The 20,695-nt window shown below is 37.5% G+C and overlaps 1 protein-coding gene and 1 long non-coding RNA gene across 4 annotated transcripts in view; one reads left to right on the top strand and one right to left on the bottom strand.

Moving 5' to 3' along the window:
- The window catches only part of klf12.S (Kruppel-like factor 12 S homeolog), a 116,835-nt gene extending 115,321 nt beyond the window's left edge, over positions 1-1,514 (bottom strand). The window contains exon 1 of one of the 3 annotated variants that reach the window (XM_018249915.2): positions 1,053-1,514. The gene's annotated coding sequence lies outside the window, so the exon portion shown is untranslated. Of the gene's footprint in view, positions 1-850; positions 1,029-1,052 lie in introns of those variants that run through there. The other 2 variants (XM_041584334.1, XM_018249914.2) reach the window with 2 other exon arrangements.
- Positions 1,515-11,685: 10,171 nt separating this feature from the next.
- Positions 11,686-19,878, top strand: LOC108709126. The gene is made up of 2 exons (XR_001934574.2): positions 11,686-11,789; positions 19,379-19,878. It is a non-coding gene; the product is annotated as an uncharacterized LOC108709126 (long non-coding RNA).
- The last annotated feature ends 817 nt before the right edge of the window (positions 19,879-20,695 follow it).

Genomic DNA, 20,695 nt, shown 5'->3' with positions numbered 1-20,695 from the left:
GCAGTAGTCTGAAAGGATCAGCAGTCGGGTTTAATTGCGGGCAGAGAGTAAAACAAGGACTGACTGTAAGGACTGTTTCCTTGGTACGCCGATGCTAAATCAACATACAACCCCCCCACGTGTGCAAACTTGAGCTTGGTCCACATTAATTGAAAAATTTCAGCTATAGGCCAGCCCCCGACTACTTTTATGAGCCACAAATGTTGATGCAAGTGACAGTTCACACCATTACCAAGCAGACAATGATGAAGGCAGAGGGGTGAATCACTGGTTATGACATCTGCACTTGCAACCTTCACAGATACTGATCCCTTACCTTAAAAAAACACAATTATCCCAATGTATTCATTATTTAGAAAAAATAAATACATTATCAGCTCTGCAATGTTGTCTCTGCAGCTCAAATACATGTGACAGCTACACAGGTATTCACCCTGCAGCTGCCGTTGGACTACAACTCCCAGCAGCCCCTGCAAAGGGGAGGGGGGTCCCTTATCTATGAGGGGATTGTGGGATTATTATAATAACAGCAGCTGCAGGGGAGCAGGTTGGAGAGCCCTGCAGAAAGATGTCACACACACAGACAGTGCACAAATGACATCATGAATTCATGCACAACTTTACAATAAGATCAAATATACAGGACAGACACAATTCAACAGAAAATATATATATATTTTTTCACTTGCCCATTTAATAGCCACACTAAAAAAAAAAACACCACTGGTACAGACAAATAAAAAAAAGCAATTTTAATTGCAGATAAGAAGAATAGAAGTATGCCTTGCTGGGGGTAAAGCCTGTCAGATGGAAATGCATGTTTTTGTTAAGAAATGGAATCATCACAGACCTGAACAGAAGCTGCAGAACAGTGGCAAAGGGTTTCGTGTGCCTTATAGAGAATCCCCTGTCTGTGCCTTGCTCTCTCCCTCACACTCACACACACACACACTCACATATACACACACACATACACACACACAGACTCAATGCAGTTCTCAGGAAATGAATGGGGGGCACACAGAGAACTGTTGTACTTGCAAATGACTTACCGGGATCACATGATCTGCTGAACCTAGGGTGGGCCGGTGGGTGGAGGCTTTCATAAACAAGAGAGGACAATATAGCGGGAGACTGAGCAGCATGCATCGAGTTACACAGGGAACCCCAGCAAGGGAGGCATGAGAGCAGCCACTGGCACATACCATTCTACGCATCCAGTCAGCGGGAGGGGGAGGCCGCCATAGATTGTAAATCACCCACAGACACCCGTGTCAGATAGATTCCATCCCGGAATGACGAAGCATCTCGGTTAGCAGCGATGGGAAACTGCTGTTCGAAATCCCCTTCTGGCAAGTGAAACCCTCCCTGCTCCCACCCTAAGGAGTAGGTGGAAACACCCACAGAAAGACCCAATGTATCGGCCTCTAGATGTCAATGCTGTTCTCCCACAGCCCCTCAGGCTTTTCTCTTTCCTACAGCCCTCAGTATTTATTTATTTCTTCATTCAGGTTTGCACTGAGGGAAAGGAAAAGTTGCAGAAGAAGCAGGGGCTAATAAACTATATATATATTTATATATATATATATATAGCAGTCACTGCTGTCATCGCTTAGTCTTAAACGAAGACACATTATTATACTTTCCATTTGTATAATACATATATAATACACAAAAGCCATGAATATCTTGTAAATTATATCCTTATAAACAGTGAGTTCTGATGTCATCAGTTATAAATGGTGAGTTCTGATGTCATTTCTGTCACATGACTCACTGAAACTTGTGTAATATAATAAATAAAAGTACCCCCAGTTGTAAAATATGAGGATATTAGAAGTTACCTCGGAGTTCCATGACCTGTAAAAAAACATGGTCATGAAACTTCTCGGTAACTTATAATATCCTTATATTTTAAGGGGGGTACTTCATTCACTATATACAGTATATAGGATTTATTATTCAGAATGGTTAGGTTACTATTACGAAATATATGTACATTTTTAAAATGAGTGTAGCTTAACATCCATTTATAATGATTATTGTTACAGAGAAAAGGCAGAGAGGGCTCAGTGGCCAATGACATTGAAGGTTTCTGGATGACAGGTTTCCAGATAAAAGATACCACACCTGTGGTATATTCGTGGGTTAATTGCGAGCAGGTTGTAAGTCTATCACATGACTGATTTTTTATAAATAAGTGTGTATTATCTTTGGCACACAGCCGACTGATCACATGGACTAAAGGCACATGAGAGCGGACTATAAAGTAAACCCCAAACCCAAAAACATTGAGGCTTTTATTTCTCCTCAGCAGAGTTTGGAATCTACATTCTACATAGTTGTATTTTAGACATGGTAACCCAGACCCATTTCCTGCCTGTGGGGCTATGTGCATTTCTATTCGTCATTCCCTAGTGCCCTAACTGCAAATCTGCCTGACCCAGTTGGGGCCCTGACATTCCTAAAACAACCTTGGCTTCCAGCCTAGAACTACCAAGGAAACGGGGCAGGCAAGAATCATCGAACGCTTCTACGCCAGGGGTGTGGAAGTCTGTCATTGGATCCCAGGCCTGCCTTCCATAGAACAATACAGAGCAGGCGATAACTGAAGTCGTTCATAGTGGACTTTGGGGAATATACAATTGCGTGCATATATCAATTTAATTTGGCAGCTCCTGCTGATTTTAGGTGGTCGCAGCTGGAAACATATAAACAGACCTCAGCAATTTTCTTTTATTCTTTTCCATTATGCAGTAAACCATGGTAATGTGCTACCAACCTAAATGCTTTATACTATAAAGAATAACAATATAAGGGCAAATTATATCAGCCTTTTACATAGTGTGTTAAATACATCCCAGGTTAATTGTAGTATATAAAAAAGATGCACTGTGTTTTTACAGTTTATACTATGTAAAAATCACTGGTTATCTTTAATGTCTGTCTGCATAGTGAGCGCCTTTGCTCTGCTACTTACAGGGACAGACAAAAGGGCCTCTGGGGGGGTGTCCAGAGTATATCATTCTGTTGATAAGCTACAGCTTCCACTATCCCTGGTTAGAGTTGCAGTTCAACAGCAGTCAAAGGGCTGACAGCTAGACATCGCTGATTAATTAATGTGGAAAACAGGCAATTGTAACTGAATTTCATGTGTACTTTGTCCTTTTATCTGTTTTCTTTCCAGCAAAGGGGCCCAGTCTAGGGGACCCAGTCAAATACCTATATACTTTTTTTTTTAATAAGGTCATGATAGTTGAATGAAAGGACAAAAACAAAACATTTTTTTAGCACAGAGTGACAAGGTGTCTAAAATTCCAAATGTAGACGACCCACAATACAGTTCTGCTATCCCCAGAGGCACTTTCCATTCCAGAGAAGACTAATGGGTTGAAAAAAGCCAGTGTGCTGCACTTCAGATCTGCAGCTGCAGAGGAGTATGTCAGTGAGGCCATGGTTGCTATGGGAACTCAGGATGCTGAGCACAGTAGCACACACCCAATACGCACCCTCCCAGCCCTGCAATTGTTTAACCCTGTGTGCAGGACAGATTCAATGAAACATGCCTATAGATTGATGTATGGGAATCATTTGCAAATGTTTATTACAGAATAAAAAAAAAGCAGTTTAAGAACTCTAACTTTTCCCCAACTACTCAATGAGCACCAAATTAAATTCGCACAAGGGGATCATTGTAATACAATGTTTTGCAGAGCTGCCTTGCAGAATTTTGTGGTGCTAGGTTTCATTCCTCCTTGGACAGTTTGTGTGTTTTCCTTATGTGTTGGTTGGTGCAAAAGAGCTTTCTAATGTGCAGCTTTCTAACTTATAGTAGGTTACAAGTCCCATTACCATACTGCCAGTGCCAATTATTGGAGTCCCAGCTTTCCTGCATTATGTTTTGACTTTTTTTTTTCAAACTTTAGCTCTGGCACTATTATATATAAGAAGCTATAAATTATGACATTGTTTGGTTTGTTATGTACAAGTTTATGTATTATGGAGCTGCCATCTAGAGAAACACTTTTCTTTTTCCACCCGGAGCAAAAATCATCATTGTAAATCACTTTCTACACTAGTGGCCCTCAAAGGTGGCCCAAGCCTGCCGGGTGCCCTAGGCAACAATCCACTTGGCCACCATGACCCCTGCCCTGCATGCAAGATGAACACACACGTGCAATGACTGGAACTAGGGGGGCAAGGACCTGGACTGCCGGATAGGCAGAAAAGGTGGATGAGCCTTTTATGTTAACCCCTGGTTTTGGCCCTGGTGATCCTGCCCCCATGGTTGTCTTGAAAATCAGTGTTAAAAATAAGAAAAAGTGGCCTGTTAAAGAATCTGGCTAAACTGAGTATTTATTTGAGTAAATACTGCCCTATTACATCTTTAACCTGAAGCCACCATTTTGTTATGGTCTGTGGACTCCCTTAGACATTACCTGACCAGCAATACTGCAGCTCTAACAGGAAGACATGTGGGAGTTAAAGACAGAACTTTATCCAGTAATTGGCTCATGTAACCTAACATGTATTTTCACTGTTCCTTGATAATGCACTTTAATTTCTATTTTCTTGTGGACTTATTGATGAAAACAAATGATGCTAAGCCCCCATAAATCTTCATTATTCTTCACCTTTGGGTGGAGAAGTAGTATAGGAAGAAACCCATACTTTTGAGCTTGATACACAGCTTGACGAGTGCTTGGAGTTGTCGGGCAGTATATTGATGATCTGTTGTTTGTGTGCTTTGAGTTGAGTTTGTTTATTGATGGTTTAATGGACGATGAATGAAACTTACTATGGTTCATTTTCTCCTTCGGTCAGAGGTAGGTAGGTGGGTGGTATTTTGGGAGTTGGTAATATTGATAAAAGGATGGTCCTGTCTCTGTCTCTGTAAACCTTGTAACACTAACTTCTTATTTTAAGCAAATTTCTATAACTCCACAAATTGTATTAAATGGCTTCCTAAAGATAATTCTTTAGTATTTACAGGACTTGCACTGTTGATTTTGTGTAGCAACAATAGTGTACTACCAGATAGGCTCATAAGTAAGGCTTACAGGTTTTGTAAAAATGTTTCGTAAAAGCAGTAGAGGCAGATTGGGGAACCCTGTTTAAATCTGTTGGCATTCTAAAGGAAGGGATGAAGTGATGATGGGGTTAAAGTAAAATCTATTGCTTGAAGAAATAAACTGGTTTTGTTGAATGATTTGCAGCTGAGTGATGCTTTACAGGCTGGCTGTCGATATGTTACCCAGAGGCCCCATATTTGAGGTCTGTGCTGAATGTATGAGAGAAAAGGGGCTAGCAGAGAAACTTGGTTTCATGAAGCAAGAATATACCAGTGCAGATGGAGACTGCTGTTTCCTTTGTGGCACATGTTTTTAAGATGTTTAATAGTATTGTTACAGATGAAACCTATAAAATCTTCATAGGATTTGCCAGGGTCGGACTGGGATGGTGGGCCCCGGGAAAAAACCCAGTGGCCCCCCCCCAGCCCTCGTGGGCCCTGTTCGTCGACTGCATCTCGCACATGCCCCTGCCCCCTACGAGTGTACTTGCTCATGCGCTGGAGCACTGGGACCTGTGCATACCCATTGCACCTTACTATGCAGCTGGGCGACATGCCTCCCCTACAATTTTATCCGCCCATTGTGGCCTCGCTACAAATCCGGGGCCTGGATATATCTATTATTTTAGTACATTGTTGTTATGTTGTATCCTTTTCTCTGGTGTGTAATATATATATATTATACATTAACCACTCCTTTAATTATGTTTTTAGGATTTTAATCCTATGATTTGAAGTACTGGAATATGGTGAATGCCTCCCAAAATTTCCCTTAAGCTACAGGCTCTGGGCTAAAGAATGTGAGCACAGAAATATTGATCTTTCTGTATTTTAGTAAACATCTGCTACTGCTGTTGTATCAGAAACCAGATTGCACTTACCTGCTAACAGGGGACAATGCTTGTTGTCTTTGTCATGCTTTGGGAGAGGCTAAATGAACTCTATAGTGAATAAAGTACCCCCTCTTGTAAAATATAAGGATATTATAAGTTAACGAGGAGTTTCATGACCATATAAAAACGCGAGGCCGAAGGCCGAGTGTTTTTATACAGGTCATGGAACTCCGAGGTAACTTATAATATCCTCATATTTTACAACTGGGGGTACTTTATTAATTATAATACACAAATTTTAGTGAGTCATGTGACAGAAATTACATCACTACTCACCGTTTATAACTGATGACATCACTACTCACCGTTTATAAGGATATAATTTACAAGATATTCATGGCTTTTCTGTATTATATATATATATAAAAAAAAAAAGATATTCTGATTCTATAGATTCTCTTAAGGGGACTGCAGTGATCAATATGACTCAGTGTACCATTGCACTAAATGGGGATTGTCTGAATGTTTAATTTCTATTGATATGTTTGTATGATTATTAATGCTACAGAAATGCAGTTTCCATGTATGTACCAATATCCTCTGTAAATTGACCATAAGATTTATATATAAAAAAAAAAAAAAGTTTTTACTATAAATGATGGTGCTGAAAGAGTATCCTCTGTCTGAGGCGAGAAGAGTCTGGGAGTCATGCCAGATTTGTTTAAATAATGTAGTACTTTCAATAACTCAGGAGATGCAGAATACAACGAGCCACTCTATGGGTCAGAACATGACCCCAGATGCTGTCAGCATGCGTGCAGGTTTTCAAATGAAGACAAGTGTTTCCAGCCCTGTTGCTAATTCACATTCAGTAGATTGAATAGGTGAAATATTGTAAAAGTTGAGAAACATATCAGATTATTTCTTTTATTATTTAATTACAATTTACCTTGCACTTGCCCTACTGAATTAAAGTTTATATCTGTTATTTCACTTGTGCACTTTTACACTGTAGTCAGTGAGCCACAATGAGTGAGCTGGCTAAACTGGTACATCAGTACTGGATGTAGGCATATACATAGCACCTTGGCTTTGAACAAAGTTTTCAGTAACTACAATTGCATTCAAGTTTTAATATCGCTGCAGTTCTCTAGAGAGAAATTCCACCACTCTCCATCAATTTCTATGGGATTTTTGAAAGAGTATTTATCACTGGGTAAAAGTGAAAGTTCATACTTTGATAAATATACCCTTTAAAAAACCCATAGAAATCAATGGAGAGTGGTGGAATTTAACTCTAGAGGACTGTGGCGATCTCTAACTTCACTTTTTGATAAATATACCCCAGTGTGTCTTTGAAAATTGACTTCAGCTTTCCTAAAACATTATTAAAGTTTTATTACGCACTAAAGAACAAATTCTAAACTGCAACTAGTGTTCCAAGCATTTCATTCTGTTTCAATAGTTTTGACAATTTCAATATTTTCCTCTGTCTTAAATTATTAAAGAATACCAAGAAAGAAATGGTGCTGACCACTGCCTAAATCAATACAATTCAGCAATGATTGTTTGAAAGCACAAGTCCGTGTTGGCGAAAATGACAGTTTTTAATAAAAATTTAGCAGGAATTCTGCTGCCAAGAGGTAAATCTTTAATAAGGCAGCATCAGCCATAAAGTAACTTAAAGTTTGCCACAAAATTCAAAGTATACTAGCACCCAACTGCATGTGGACTACAGTGTCACAGGTTGACAATATCTTATAGACACTTTTCAAGTACAGATTAATGACAAAGAGTGAATGGGTTGTGATTGTTTCCATAGTTATTTATCGAGATAATTGAATATTGTATGTACCAGAATATTTAAAAAGATACTGGTGGCATCAAGTATGAAACACGAAGAAGACATTTATACCAATACTTTTAATCCTAAATGAATTAAAAAGTAAGCATTTGCCACCTGCTTAAAGTAAGGGGTGCCACTGTCATATTTTATATGTTCTGGTATTCTAAATGCATTGCACCCACATGGGCCAATTTGTGCTGCTATTATTCTACATTAATGGTGAGAAAGAATTCCTAAAGAGAGTTGCTGGTCAATTGTATGGTTTTTATTTGTACCTTTTGTATAAATTTCATGTGCAAACATGTAGAGCTAAGAAGGGATTCTCAGCACTGAGGTCTTGGGCTTGATTCCTACCAGAACGCTTTCTTGCTCTCCCTGTGTTGGAATGTGTTTTCTGTTCAGGTGCAAACGGGGCAGGTTAATGGTGTTACTCATCTCTTTGTTGAATTAGCCTAGCGTGTTGGCATGTTAGGGAACTGTAAAACTCATGGGACTGAATGAATGATGAATAATCTTTAAAACAAGTGTTGTGCAATATGATAGGAAAAGGCAAGCTCATGTTCCATTCTGTTGTAATTCTTTGTATATACTTTATGTAAAGTTTATTTTTAAAGCACTTCTTAAGTCCATAATATGTAAATGAGAATAATGGCAGACCATGATGACACAAAGAGATGAAAAATGACATTTTCTCAAAAAGAAAATACAAGATGTCATTTCCCCAATAGGTGGTGAAGGTGTACATTAACCATAGGGTTCATTTTAAACCTGATAACTGAGAGGTGAAAGTTGAGTGCTATAGGTATTTGGTATTAGGTATTTGTAGGGTGTTGATGTGCCAACACTTGAATGTAAAACACATAGTAATTGAATCCAATGACTTGGGCAATTAAACAGAGGGCTGTAAAAGAGAGATGGCTGGAATATTGTTTCCTTCAGCTCCTGCAACTATTTTCCAAGGATAACAGCAGAAAATTGTTACTGCGGAATCTGTTAACATGTTTAAATGTACAAGTTATGGATTGTGGTACAAATATACAAGAAAAATAATTTTCAGAGATAAAAATTTTGGTTTCCCTTTAGTGAGAAAACAGTAGAGGTAAATATTCATAGTATTGGCAGTGATTTTGAGGGGAAATTTTATTTATTTTGATGTGTAGGGAAAATGTTGAAAAGTAGGAAATACAGGGATGAGGCAGCAAGCTTCTGGATTGGGTGTATTGCAGTATTTTTTGATAACTAGGGGAAAAAATGCAAGTGCAAATATATGTATATGTATTTATAATAGGGATGCACCCAATCCACTATTTTGGATTCGGCCGAACCCCCGAATCCTTTGCGAAAGATTCAGGCGAATACCGAACTGAATCCGAACCCTAATTTGCATATGGGGTGGGAAGCGGGAAAATGTTTTGCATCTCTGTTTTCTGACAAAAAGTCACGCGATTTCCCTCCCTGACCCTGCATATGCAAATTAGGATTCGGTTCGGCTGGGCAGAAGGATTTGGCCGAATCCGAATCCTGCTGAAAAAGGCCGAATCCCGAACCGAATCCTGGATTCGGTGCATCCCTAATTTATAACACAAGTTTTGCTTCACCATGAAAATCTGTTGTGCACTAAACCAATAAATTCTGATAGACAACCAACCTTCCACTCTAAATGTAACTCTTCATGAGACATCCCAGTGAATCACTGCTACTTAAAGGGAGTTTATCAAAAACCCAATGCATCACACATCACAAGACAAGTTTCAAGTAAAAAAAAAAGACTGGGGAGAAAATACAAAAACATTCATCAGGAAAATCTTGATATCCAGGAGAAATTCTTTTTAGTGAGAGATTTCTATTTCCAACGATATTGACCTTTAATAAATCAGCCACTGTGTGTTTGAATATGATTATTTGGGGTTTAAGGCAATGAAATGCTTTAGCAAAGTTCCAGTATTTGCTGAGTGGATTTAACAAATGGAGCTGAATGCTTTCTAAAGTTTCCACTCTATGGCAATAGCTTTTCATGTGCATAGCAGACCTCAGAACAATCATCTGTATTTTATATTGCTTTATATATTATAATTAATTACCTTTTTATGATCGTTGTCTGTTTAAAAGTGCACATGAAATTTTTTTTTGATAATGAAATATTCTTTTGCAAGTATTTAAATCAGATTAAATCAGTGAGCAGACAAGTTCATTAGCTTCTAGCTTAGTTCACTTTGTTATCATTCATCATAAGGCGTGTCATTCTTAAAGTAATTGTATGTACATTTCAAAGTTGTTCGTGACATGAAATGTTAACACCGAATTAATCGGAATGCAGTAAACATCCCTCACAGTAACAGTTTCTCACTACTCACCATATTTTGGGGAACTATGTTTAATTGTTTCTTTTGAACAGTTACATTGCTGTTATTATAATCCAATAACTAGAAGTACAGGTAAAGGATCTAGAATCCAGAATGTTTGGAACCTGAGGCTTTCCAGATAAGGGATCTTTCTGTATTTTGGATCACCACATCTGTAATCTGCTAAAACCCATTTAAACATTGAGGCACATTTATAAAGATTCCAATTACGTGAGTGACATGAATTAAATTTTACTCTAAATTTGATTGGGGGAAATGTATTCATAAAATCGAATATTTCAAACTCGGATGAATTTTACTGACCCGAAAACTAACCCGATAATTCTGAGCTTTCTGGATAATGGGTTTCTGGACAAAGGATCCCCTACTTGTATTGCCATAATGTTTGTTGCAATATTATTTCTTTTGCATCATGGTTAGGAACATATTTGTTCCCATAATGTGTAATTACAGTCTCCTTCCCCTGCATGGAGAGACAGCAAAAGGTCTCCTTTAAATTTTCTATGTTGCTTCATGTTAAAGCTGTATACATTTGCACTTCTGTAAATATCAGCAGTTCTCAACCTTTCACAAGGGTCGCCAGAGTAGGTGTCCGCCTAGGGCGAGAGTCATAGGGGGCACACTTTTAAAAGGAAAGAATTTTTTTTTCCGTTTTTTTTTTTATTTCTTTATGTTTGAAGGTCCTCCCATGCTCCAGCAGAGTTCCGCTCTGCTTCCCACTTCCCTCTTACTTTCCCTTTGCCCTGGGTCTGATTGCACCTCTCGGGCTCTCTCCTTCCAGTTCGTTAGGACAGTTCTCCAACGAAGCGGTCCGGATGCGCATGCGCTGTATAAAGCGGCACATGGTGACGTCACTCTGCATAGAGAGCTGTACTGGTCTGGCGCGTTGGTGTGCAGCTGTGCACATTGAAAAGAGCCAGCTCAGCCAGGTGGTGACGGTGCAATTCTTTGTTCTGAAACTGGCTGCCTGGTGTTGTTGGAGAATAGTGAGCCCTGAGCAGAGAGGTACAGTCAGATCTGGGGCAATATTTTTGGTTCTGCTGCTTAGACTTAGGGGCAATGCATTGTTGGCACAAGAGGTACAGACTTGGGGGGCAATATGCTGGTGGCACAAGAGGTACAGACTTGGGGGCTAATATGCTGGCACTTGGCACAACAGGTACAGACTTGGGGGGCAATATGCTGGTGGCACAAGAGGTACAGACTTGGGGGCTAATATGCTGGCACTTGGCACAACAGGTACAGATTTGGGGGGCAATATTTTGGGTATTGCTAGTACCTGTATAGATTTGGGGGAAATATTTTGGCTGTTTGTATGTTCAATTTGTAACAATGAAAATACATCACGCATATCAGATATTCACATTACGATTCATAACAGTAGCAAAATTACAGTTATTAAGTAGCAACGAAAATAATTTTATGGTTGGGGGGTCACCACAACATGAGGAACTGTATTAAAGGGCCATGGCATTATGAAGGTTTAGAACCACTGTGTAAATATAAACAGTTTACAGATTTTTAATTTTGCACAACATTTTAACAAAATTTTTTTTCTGTCTTTGTCTTTAGCTGTTCCTAAACCTGTCAGTCTGTCATCAGATGACTCAGCTGTACCTGTGCCTTCTACTAAAGATTGTGCCTTTCAGAGAAGAGATTCCCTGCCAAAAGCCAATGTGAGCTTTATCATCTACAATTTGAGTGAATTTCTCATCTCTTAGTTGATGAATACAGTATGACATGAGTTATATACAGTTGGTGTTGTCTCCTGTTTAAGGGCAATAAAAGCTTTAGTGCCAGTGCACAGATCCTCCATTCCCCACTCTCCAACCACATCGGTTACACTTGCATAAACTTTACTGTGACCCATAGTGCATCCCAGAACTGCAGAGCTACACCACAATCTTTGGCCATGTGAATTTTATTACATTATGGTATCTCAACTAACAACATGGTTAGTAACCTGATTTGACTTCCAGCTGCTTTCTGATCACCAAGATGGATGCTGGGAACACACAGCTAAAAGTGGTGGCCAAAACTGCTAAACAGCTCTGTATTTTTGGACATGCAATGGGGGCATAGATAAGTTGGGGGCAAGTGTTAGTGACATGATCGGAGAGGGGACTTGGGGCTATGCACTGATACTAAAACAAAATTTGCCAGGGAGGCTTTACTTCCCCTTTAAATAAATATGTATACAATACATTTACTCAAAATGCAATATGTAAGCAATAATTAGCAAAACAATGCAAATATGTAGTCAAAATATTTTTGTTATCTATTTTATGTTGGCAATAAGCTACTTGCTATAAAATAAACTTTTTACACTTGTTTATAAAATATTGGTTGTAAAGACTACAATGAGCTTTCTATACTGCCACTGAAATAGGGCTGATTGGAAGTAGCAAACAGAACAGAGGACAGGGAGGAAGAGTTACACTGAGCTTTAATTCACTATAAATGTTAATAACTATGTTCTGCTATTTATTTATTTTTTTTGTCATTTTCCAAACATATTCACAAAAGTGTCTATAAACTGACTATAGTTTTGCTGAAAAATTAAAAGTGGCAGGCAAGTTGAAATTTTGGTGGATTGCGAATATGGACATTATATTTTCACCAGGTATATCTTCTTTTTAGAGTCTTCCCATCTACCGTGCCACAAATATAGTTACCTAGTTAAATCGGGTTGAAAAAAGACAAAGTCCATCAAGTTCAACCCCTCCAAATGAAAACCCAGCATCCATACACACACCCCTCCCTACTCTCACATAAAGTATATATACCCATACCTATACTAACTATAGAGTTTAGTATCATAGTATCAGTAGCATACTAGCCTATGGTTAATGTATTGTATTAGCTGCTTCTAAATTTATTGTTCATTTAATTAAAAAAAAAAAAAAAGTATACATTATTCTTTAACGCACTTTATAGTTGGATAGTGTAGGTCAGTGATCCCCAACCAGTGGCTGGTGAGCAACATATTGCCCACTAACCCATAACTCCCAATTGTCTCGTTTTCTGTAGGGCAGTTCTGATTTTCACAGCTCAGCTCATTATTTTGGATTTTTCTTTAATCTCCTGCACTGAAAAAGATACAAAGTTTCTAAAACTTAATTCAGAACACTCAGCAGCTGCACTTAGATACCTTTGTAACAATTTAAAATAAGTAAAAGATACAGTTGTAACTATTTAAAATAAGCAGGTCTCATGGGAAAACTTGCAGCACAATAGGCAAATCACCTTTATTAGTAAAACTGTTAACAAATAAAACATGGCCCTAAAATTCCCTGAAATGTGTTCACTTTTTTTAAAATTGGCATGGTAATTAGTGGGTGTGACCATAAAATAAGTGTGGTCAAAATGTTTTTTTTTATTTCTGTCCCTCTTTCCATTTTTTCAAATGTTGGGAGGTATGCTAATCCCTTGGGTGTTACTCCCTGTTGCCTCAAAGCATGTGCTTCTTTTTGACTTCCTAAATTTCGGTTGAATTAAACCAAGGGGCACATTTACTAACGGTCGAAGTAAAATCCTATCTAAGTCGAAGGATTTACCGCAAATACTTTGATCGAACGATCGAAGGAAAAATCGTTCGATCGAACAATTAAATTCGTCGATTCGAAGGATTTTAATCCATCGATCTAAGGATTTTCCTTCGATCAAAAAAAGATGAGAAAGCTTATGGGGAAGGTTCCCATAGGCTAACATTGTAGCTCGGTAGGTTTAAAGTGCCAAAGTAGGTAGTCAAAGTTTTTTTTAAAAGACAGTACTTCGACTATCGAATGGTCCAATAGTCAACTGATTTTTAGTTCGATTCGAAGATCGAAGTAGCCTATTCGATGTTCGAAGTACCTGAAAAAAAACTTCGAAATTTGAAGTTTTTTTACTTCGAATCCTTCACTCGAGCTTAGTAAATGTGCCCCCAAGTGTACTTCCAAATACTGTTTTACTACCCCCAGTGACTTTTTTCATGCTTGTGTTGCTCACTTTTGAACCCCCAGGGGCAGATTAGGGGAAAGGTCGAAGTGAAGGTTCGAAGTTCTAATTTCAAAGTATTTTTTTGGGTACTTCGACCATCAAATAGTCCAACTTCGATTCGATGTACTGTCTCTTTAAAACTTCGATTTCGACCATTCACCACCTAAAAGCTGCCGAAGTGCAGCTCCTAGAACTTGTATGGAGGCAATTGGGGGAGTTTGGGAGATCGAAGGTTGAAGTTTAAAAAACTTCGAATCGATGTAGCGATTCGAAGTAGGCCCACTTTGACCCCAAAAAACTTCAACCACCATTCTGTTGGTCTTTTTGAATTCGAAGTTTTTTTAACTTCGAACTTCGACCTTTGATATATCTGCCCCCTATTGTAGGTAAGGGCAATACCCTGTTGCAGTTTTGTAAATTTATTACAGAGTTTAATCAGACATGACATAAGAAGACATTCTGACAATCTCACTTTCAGTCTGTTAACTTGAAACACAGCTATTATGGCTTTTACTTTTCTGTTTTATACCCATGATTTTATTATCATTTCACTGTATTGCATTATACCATTTGTTCTACCTATTCTAATTCTACCTATAAACCTTTAAAAATAATCAAAGTCTCTAAAGCAAAAATCACTGGACCAGAACAAAGGAAGTAAACCTCAAGCATCATAATAAAATAGGGGTAAATATGATCATGTGAGGATTAAGAATAACAAGGCGCAGTTGGCAGCATAATCATGATGTGCATTTATCTCTTTTATTTCACTGTCTGCCTAATAAATGGCAACATGCCGGTTCGGCGTTTGATATGCCATAAATCTGAATGTGATCATTTAAAAACCCTGAAAAATACATGAAATTCAGATAGAAGTACCAGAGATAAATACAAATGTAGTTCTTTCGGTCACATATCGGAGAATCAGTTATTTAAGCATTTTAGTTGTCAGTTTATATTGAATTAGATAAGAACACTTCAAATTGACTCCATTCACATTTGCAGAGAACAAATAGCTGATTTAATGCTAGAAGACAAATGGGATGTTGTTTTGTAAGACTATTATTTATACAGTAGCAGAAAAGCAACAAATGACAGTATTACAAAAAAAAAAACAGCCTACTCGGGGGTGCCTAACAAATTGGCACATTTTGGGCCACTACCCATTTATTTCTACAAAAATTGTTAAGAATATAAAGCAGCCACTACTGATATACACAGCTGGTATCACCTGGATGCACCATATGTGATTCCACATCGCTTACATAGTTGCTTCATTCTTCAACAACCAAATGTTTAAGAAATAGCATGATTGAGATATATATATATATATATATATATATATATATATATATATATATATATATATATATATATATATATATATATATATATATATATATATATATATATAGGAACAGAGATTCACACTCACCCCGAATCCTCTTTTCTTCAAACGATTTATTAGGATACAAAAGCGTTACATCGTATTTACATTGACGTTTCGGTTGTGCTCTTCAACCTTTATCAAGATGTGCTACTTACATCTTGATAAAGGTTGTAGAGCACAACCGAAACGTCGATGTAAATACGATGTAAAGCTTTTGTATCCTAATACATTGTTTGAAGAAAAGAGGATTCGGGGTGAGTGCGAATCTCTGTTCCTGCACATTGTTCAACTACAGCACCCGATATTTATCGATCGTCTGATAAGCATGTGCGGACATTGGAGGCTTATATATATATATATATGTCACGGGCATGGTTTTGGCGCCATTTTTGAATCCTGTGTGTGTATATAACTTCATGTTCCCCTAACAGTGACTATAAAGACCAGATTGTAGGGGAGGTGTCTTGGTGGTACAGTTTGTTGAGTGTTCTCCTTCTAGTCCCTGGAAGGTTGATAGTAAAGATTTAATTCTACACACATCTAGGGAATATGTGGCAGGGTGGAGTCAAGACCATGACACCTGGAATTCAGAGGTTTGTCCCTAGTAAGGATGCATTGTCATTAAAAGTTTGTATTTGGTGTTTACTGTCTTAGTTTAGTTATTGTACCAGTGAGACTACATGCACATGGAAATGCATGCATGGAAAATGTAAACAATGCAGAAAACAGTGCTGAACACACACACACGTGCACTTTGCTGTAAACTGCTGTTTCATCCTACAACTTACAAAGGATCTTGCATTCATATCCAATCATTCGTCGTGCCAGATGTTTGTCTTTTGCTTTATTCTCTGGTGTGCAATATACTGTATATGCCCATTTTCACTCTGATTTATGCATTCTTGAAAGGTACTAGAATTAGAAATACCGTGTATCTATAACTACGCTTCAGCAAATGACTCAGTGGAGATTAGAAATGTTTTGCTGTAATTTTGTGGAGCTGGTCATATATTTCTGGATAGCAAATTAAGGGAAAACTAAGGTTAAACAAAAGAAGCAGGGTAGAAATGTTGTACATTATGTTTTGTGCTTCTGTACCTGTCCAAGGCAACCACAGCCCTTTAGCAGGGAAGATCTGTGGCTCCAAAGATGCCCCAGGAGCTCCCCATCTTCTTTTCTGCTGATTCACTTCAAATGCTCTGTGCTGCTCTGGACTGGACATACAGAATATAAATGACACAATATAAGGCTGATTAGTTTATTATTCAGATTATAGTTACATGGCAGCTCATAAATAAACACAATTAGTATCAGAATTCAATAATCAGCCCTGTAACATCAACAAAATCCAAAATGGGAAATGCCTGTGGCAACTTTGAAGGCCTCATCACATTATTATTATAGAGACGCTGAGCCTTTATGTTGGTTCAATAGGTTCAGTATACAAAATACAGTAATTCCAGAAATAGGATCTGTATAGAATCAGCATTATAGTGATAATGTCATCAGCATTAAATTAACTTATGCCTTCTAGATTTTAAATATATTAGGCCCTGTCACACATGGCAAAGAGAGGCCAATCAATCTTTATTTGAAATAGGTATTAAAACTTTCTTTACTGCTGCTTGGATATGCCTTTGGTCGATTTAACAATAAAATGGAAATAGATAAGAAGCATAACAGAGACAGTATAAACAGATGCAGTTTATTATCTATATTACTACTGTATATGTAATATGGACCTCTGACGTAAAATAGAGCAATGTTTTTAAAACTTTGATCACAAATACATAGTATCATGATAAAATGGGCATGTGATCATCTAATCGTCAAATGCAAAATGTAGAAGTCATCATTATTCCTAAAGGAAATAGATATCACTTCAAAATCATTTTACTGGCCAGGCCAGATGATAGCCCTCTTAAATAGGGCCTCTATAGTTAGAAGTGCATTATATACTCCACCTACACATGCAGTGCCCTCATAACCCGTACAGAAAAACATTTAAAATCTTATACATCAATTCCTTAAAGGGATACTGTCATGGGAAATAAAATTTTTTCAAAATGAATCAGTTAATAGTGCTGCTCCAGCAGAATTCTGCACTGAAATCCATTTTTCTAAAGAGCATATATATTCAATTTTGAAATCTGACATGGGGCTAGACATATTGTCAATTTCCCAGCTGCCCCAAGTCATGTGACTTGTGCTCTGATAAACTTCAATCGCTCTTTACTGCTGTACTGCAAGTTGAAGTGATAGCACCCCCCTCCCTTCCCCCTTCCAGCCAAATAAAAGAACAATGGGAAGGTAACCAGATAACAGCTCCCTAACACAAGATAACAGCCTGGTAGATGTAAGAACAACACTCAATAGTAAAAACCCATGTCCCCCTGAGACTCCTTCAGTTACATTGAGAAGGAAAAACAGCAGCCTGCCAGAAAGCATTTCTCTCCTAAAGTGCAGGCACAAGTCACATGACCAGGGGCAGCTGGGAAATTGACAATATGTCTAGCCCCATGACAGATTTCAAAATTGAATACAAAAAAATCTGTTTGCTCTTTTGAGAAATGGATTTCAGTGCAGAATTCTGCTGGAGTAGCACTATTTTGAGAAAAACATGTTTTCTGATGACAGGATCTCTTTAAACTTTGCCAATGTCTAGTAACCTATATATGCTACCAGCTAATTATGTAATTGGTTTCTATTGATAACTAGACTAGTAGCAAAATTTGTATGTAAACTATGTAAACGTATGTAAAGTACTGTGTAAATTTGTTGGCCCTATATTAAGTATATAAATGAATAATTACTGGTTGTAATTCCCTTTACTAACCTCGAGCGGCGTCACTGACTTGTTTTATTTCATCAGCTCCATAACTCCTCTAAAATAATCCTTCTCCAGTCCACCAGTTCAAACACATTGGCCTCATCCCCCACAGCCTAGGATAGGGTACCACTTTAGGGACATACATTATCAGTTATTACTATTGCCTTTGAATCTTCCCTGTTTTGAACTATAGGATTAACCAAATTCTGTTTCTCTTTTTTTTCCAAAGGGATAAAAAAAAAAAAAGATCCTGCTGTATATAAGGAATATTGACATTCAAAATGTACACTTTCTATATTAATTTTGATTTTAAGGAACAATATTTATTGTCTGTGAAAAATATTTGTATCGATAAATATAAATGTACATCAATAAAGTTCTCTCCTTCATTCTGCGAAATAAACCCTACCTATATCTTTACAATATAGCAAAGGCAATGAAGGCACAACATGAACTATATACAGTAAATAGTACATAATATTAGGCATTTAAGCTCAGTTACTTTGGCTATTTAAAATGATACTGACACTAAAAAAAAAAAATTTTTAAAATATGAATGTACATTAGAAGTTACGTATATGTCATGCTGATTGCTGAGAGCTTTGTTTTTGTAAGAAATTGTTAGCTGAAGTTCCTAAACCTGACTGTTTTGCCAACCTGACTGTCCCATCTCAGCCTGTCAGTTAAAGTTTCTGATGCTAACGGACTCCTGCTGCACAAATATGGCAGCCCCCTCATAGGCGATCACAGTGCGTCAGTTTGGTAATGTAAAAGCATTGGACAAATACTTTATGGCAAGATTATGAGAAATATGCAAAGTCAATTTTATGGTAGATGTAAAAAAAAAGGTTTAATTTCTGGTGTCAGTATCTCTTTAATATTCATCCCTAACAAATATTATTATATTGATTTATGCCCTAAGTTAGCAGTGTCATCAAGGTCTTGTATAATGTATAAAGGCCCCTTTTAACTTGCAAATATGAGTGCTCTGCTTCTGCAGCAATGCTTTAAATTGGTTTTCATATTAACTCAGTACAAAGTAACCTTCCTTTACCTCCACCCAGATCCACCTCCTCCACCCAGCCTCGGGAATCAACACAGTCACTCCCTGTGAAATTTATTGAGGAAGCTGCCAGTTTCCATGGTAACTGTCCTGCTTTTTAGCACATACTTGTCTGGCATGGGAAAAGAGAGCTACAGCTAGAGACTCTTCTGATTATGGGTAATATAAGGTTCCTTGTGGTCATCTGGTCTTGCAAAATAAATGCCCATTTGTGGATATAATATGCATATTATTATTATGATCCTTTATGTATCTAGCCATGTGACATCTAACATTAATATCCTAATTGTTAGTGAAATTGTTGTTTCATATGAAATGATCTGTTCTGCATATATCCGATTTAAATGTGCTGCAGAAATAATACAAAATTAAAACAAGAGTTAAATGTGAGAAACAACCCTTGCTTGTTTCGCTGACAATTAGGTCATTGTATCACTGTGTTTCTGTATCAGCGATACATTAGCTCCTTATCCTCCAGCAATAAACACAATGCATCTCTTCTGTGGTCTAATAAGATAAGTGATAAGAATATATTTCTCTCTCTGGATTCTTCTTTTATCTCTATAGTTCATATAGGTTCATTAAAAAGACAACACAGATATGGAAACAATATTCCATCTGTATATACATTGGAAGATTGAAAATTAGAATGTACAGGTATGAGATCCGTTATCCGGAAACCCATTATCCAGAAAGCTCCAAATTGGAAATGGAAAGGTAGTCTCCCATAGACTCCATCATAATCAAATAATCCAGATTTTTAAAATTGATTTTCTTTTTCTCTTTAATAATAAAACAGAACCTTGTACTTGACCCAAACGAAGACATAATTAATCCTTATTGGAAGCAAAACCAACCTAATAGGTTTATTTAATGTTTACATGATTTTCTAGTAGACTTAAGGTATTAAGATCCAATTACATTATCTGGACAACCCCCAGGTCCAGAGCATTTTGGATAACAGCTCCCATTCCTCTACTTCTTTTTTTGTTACAAGTTATTTTGGTTCCTACTAGTATTAAGAATCCCACTGATGTAGCAGCCCATGACATAGTAATATGTAAAGATAAACTGAGCCTGTATTTTCACATGTAAATATCAGTAATATTTATTGATTTTTATGTCAGTTTCCATATTTGGAAAGATTTTTCAGATTTTTCAGAATTAAGAAATTCGTACAGTTGGTAAAAGAATGTAGAGATCCACAGAAACGTGAATACAATGGAGATGGTTGTCTTTAATCAGGGGTGTCCTGATCCATTCTGGCATTTATCATTCTAGGCCAGAGAGTAGGAATGCCTCCATGGCAGATGGCAGA

This window comes from Xenopus laevis, chromosome 2S, assembly GCF_017654675.1.
Source record: "Xenopus laevis strain J_2021 chromosome 2S, Xenopus_laevis_v10.1, whole genome shotgun sequence".
NCBI lineage: Eukaryota > Metazoa > Chordata > Amphibia > Anura > Pipidae > Xenopus > Xenopus laevis.
The sequence above is the reverse complement of the archived record's forward strand: the minus strand, read 5'-3'. Positions and strand labels throughout refer to the sequence as shown.